This window comes from Bos grunniens, chromosome 28, assembly GCF_055505025.1.
Source record: "Bos grunniens cultivar Pamir isolate PY7600 chromosome 28, Bosgru_T2T1.0, whole genome shotgun sequence".
Classification (NCBI taxonomy): Eukaryota; Metazoa; Chordata; class Mammalia; order Artiodactyla; family Bovidae; genus Bos; species Bos grunniens.
In genome coordinates, this window is record NC_141192.1 from 20,128,420 (window position 1) to 20,132,024 (window position 3,605).

The window sequence follows — 3,605 nt, forward strand, 5'->3', positions numbered from 1 at the left end:
CCCGCCCCCCTCCCTTCTCCTCCTCCCCTCTCCTCCTCCACCTCCTGCGGGGCCGACGGCTTGGGTTTGTTTATTTATGCAAACTCGCCCGGGGTGGGGGGCGTGGTGTGCAGGGCCCGCTGCCCCAACCCACTGGCCACGGGAGCCCCTCTCCTGTGCTCCCTGTCCCCTTTGAAGTGACACTTGGGGTTATTTATAGGCAGGAAGGGGGTGTGGAGTGGAGCTGGAGCTTGCTTTTCTCCCTTTCTCCCAATCCACACTGAAGGTCCTCTTTGCCTTCCTGCTAAGTCACGGGTCCAGACATCACTCTGCTTTCTGACAAGTCGGCGCAGCCAGTCTTTGTGATCTTCCAAGGAACCCAGTTGAGTTACTGTCAGGGATCTAGATGGATGTCTACCTCCTGAGCAGGACTGTCTGATTTCCTTGAGCTGCAGCTGAGCACCCCCTGTCCATGTCTCATCCCCTCTCTTCCTCCCCAAACCAGCTCCACCCCTGACTCTGCACCTCCAGCTGCCCCAGCGCCTTTGGTGGGGTTCACTTCACCCATCACAGCTTTACTCTGGGGTGAAAAATCAACCCTCTGAGGTGGGGGTGGGGGTGGGGCAGCAGAACTGGTGCCCTTGTCTCTCTTTCAGGGCCAGGACTCGTGGTTCAGGATACAGGTGAATACAAACTGAGCAGAGGGTTATTTCAGGGTATCCAACAGGCCAGTCAGTCCTCCCGCCTGCCAGTCCTGACCCCTCCTCTTCTTGTCTGCCTTGCATCTGAGACTCATTCCAGCCCTCCGCTGACAGACCAGCCTCCCCCAACCATTGCAGCCATTAAAGGTAAGCCATTCTCTCCTTGGCTCCCTTCCGCTATCATTTCCTACGGTCCAGTAGAGAAAGCTGCCTGAAGGCTATTTTGTAGTTTCCTCTCTTCTCTTGCCACCTCTCCCATTTTAAGTAACATTTGTATCCCAGAGAGACTTTATCTCCTTGCACCTCTTGACATTCCTGCAAATGAGGAGGAGGTGGGATTGAGTTTATGGAGAAAGCTTACTTCCCAGGAACATCGAGAAGGGATGGGGGGATAAAAGACTGGTTCCTGAAATGTAAAACAAATGTGGGTAGTGGGTATGGTGACAGGAGCATTTCTGTGATTCCATTTTAGAGTAACAGCGTTGCCAACTGCACATTTTATATATTGACCTGATCAATGTTAACATATAATCCAGTATCATGGCACACGTCAAAGTGTGGCAGGTGTATTTGATAGAGCAACATAGTAATAAAGTACTTACATCATAAATAATAAGTGTTATAACATTGCCTGCCAGGTCAGTTAGCCACTAGGGAGGACTACAGGGATAGAAAGTGATGCCGCAGATAGAAAGTGATGCTGCAGAAAAGACTGGTGGCCAGGAGCTCTGGGTCCGTTCCAGCTCTAGCATTTCCTTAATATGGGATATGGGGTAAGTGTGCCTGTTTCCTTACCCTGTGATGGATGTCTCAATTGGGCTGCTCAGAATAAACCCTGAGAGAAACCATCAGTGTTGGTGACCACCAGGGGGCGCTAGAGAATTTCTGCACTAAGAGGTATATGCCAGGGAGGGGATCGAGGGATGTAGTTCACATCCCTTGCAGAGGGAGGAACTGCAAGGGAAGGAATATGGAGGAAGGGAACTAGGAGAGTAGTTTCTTCCCTTTCTTATTCCACAAGCTGATGTTTTCCCTTTCAACACTAAATTTAGGGGCCCTCAGGAATGCCAAGGCAGTGAAATCTAAAAGATTTGGGGGCATCCTCTGTGATTGGGAGCTGAAGGGGAGGGTGCAGCAGTCCTAGCCTGACCCCTGCATTCAGAAATGACCTGTATGAACCCTGAGGCATCCAGGGGCCCTCTGGTGTCAGAGAAACTTGGGAATTCTCTGTCGACGTTGGATCAATGTTCTGTCAATGTTGCAGTTAATCAACCTCTCTAGAAAACAGGATTTCTTGTTTGGAGCAAGAAGATAGACTTTCAGTGCTAGCGCAAAAGTTTGAGTTTAATCTGTGGTCATGATTACACTCCGAGATAAAAACAGATACTCTGGGTACCACAATGGAGAGCTAAGAAAAAAATGTCCCTGTGCATACAAGCTTCACTGTTCCTAAAGTATTTTCTGTGTTTTTCTGCTTCCACATATTAGCTCTTGCTGTTCCCTCTGCCAAGAAGTCCATCCTTCACCCGTTTTCTGTACCTTAAAATCCTGCCAGTGATGCCAAGCTGAGTCCCTGTGGCTCTGGCAGCGTTGACCCCATTCCTTTCTCTAGGGTATGTGAGCTAATCTAACCAATTAGCATCTCCATCTCCCTTGGCTACAGTGTTTGGGCCTGAGATGGGCTTGTGGCCAAACTCAGACTAAGGAGAATCAGGCTGGAATGATTGGGAAAGGAATGCTATTTCTTTGTAAAAGGCTTTCTGAAAGAGTATCAGCTACCACAGCGGGCTGACCAACCTAGACAGCACATTAAAAAGCAGAAACATTACTTGGCCGACAAAGGTCCATCTGGTCAAAGATATGGTTTTTCCAGTAGTCATGTATGGATGTGAAAGTTGGACCATAAAGAAAGCTGAGTGCCGAAGAATTGATGCTTCTGGACTATGGTGTTGGAGAAGACTCTTGAGAGTCCTTTGGACTGCAAGGAGATCCAACCAGTCCATCCTAAAGGAAATCAATCCTGAATATTCATTGGAAGGACTGATGCTGAAGCTGAAACTCCAGTACTTTGGCCACTTGATGTGAAGAACTGACTCATTGGAAAAGACCCTGATGCTGGGAAAGATTGAGGGCAGGAGAAGACGGTGATGACAGAGGATGAGATGGTTGGATGGCATCACCAACTTGATGGACATGTGTTTGAGTGAGCTCCGGGAGTTGGTGATGGACAGGGAAGCCTGGCATGCTGAAGTCCATGGGGTCACAAGGAGCTGGACATGACTGAATGACTGAACTGAACTGAACCACAGGGGGTATCTTGCCTATGTTCTTAAAGATCTTGCCTGAGAATGAAACCAACACAGGAGGCAAGCAGAGGTGGAGACAGGCTGCTATTTATTTAAACGTTATTTAAACTCTGTGATCAAACTGTGCTTAAGCTCATCTGTGTCTGCACTCTTCAGTTACAGGACTCATTTTTTCTCAAACCTATTTGAGTTGGGTTTCTTCTCTTGCAAATAAAAGAACCTAGAACCACAGAGAGGGGTTCACTCCATTTTACCGAGTCAGAATCTCTTTGTGGTGGGAGTAGGGGCACAGGTAAGCCAAGGTTCCCATCCAGTTTATAGAAGCTCCCCAAGGGATGGGGATATATATTCAAGGTGACTGCACTGCCCACGGGGCAGTTGGGAGAACTTGTCCTCTGAAGCTCGTTTCCGTCTCTGGTGATGCCTTCCCCATGAGAACCCACAGCCCACACCCCCCAGCATCTCTCACCCACGTCCAGCTGCTCTGGCGCTCCCTCTGGCACTCTCCCCCCCACCTCACCTCACAGTCAGCTCCCCTAGCACGCTGGCTTTCAGTCCCTTGGTGGAGGGCACAGGCATTGTCCTGAGGCTCAGGCTGGATGTGTGTCTCCTTCCTGAC

At 49.5% G+C, this 3,605-nt stretch overlaps 1 long non-coding RNA gene across 1 annotated transcript; it reads left to right on the forward strand.

Moving 5' to 3' along the window:
• The first annotated feature begins 108 nt into the window (after positions 1-108).
• On the forward strand, positions 109-3,237 carry LOC147342976 (uncharacterized). Its single transcript, XR_015156677.1, has 2 exons — positions 109-827; positions 2,169-3,237. It is a non-coding gene; the product is annotated as an uncharacterized LOC147342976 (long non-coding RNA).
• Positions 3,238-3,605: the final 368 nt, after the last annotated feature.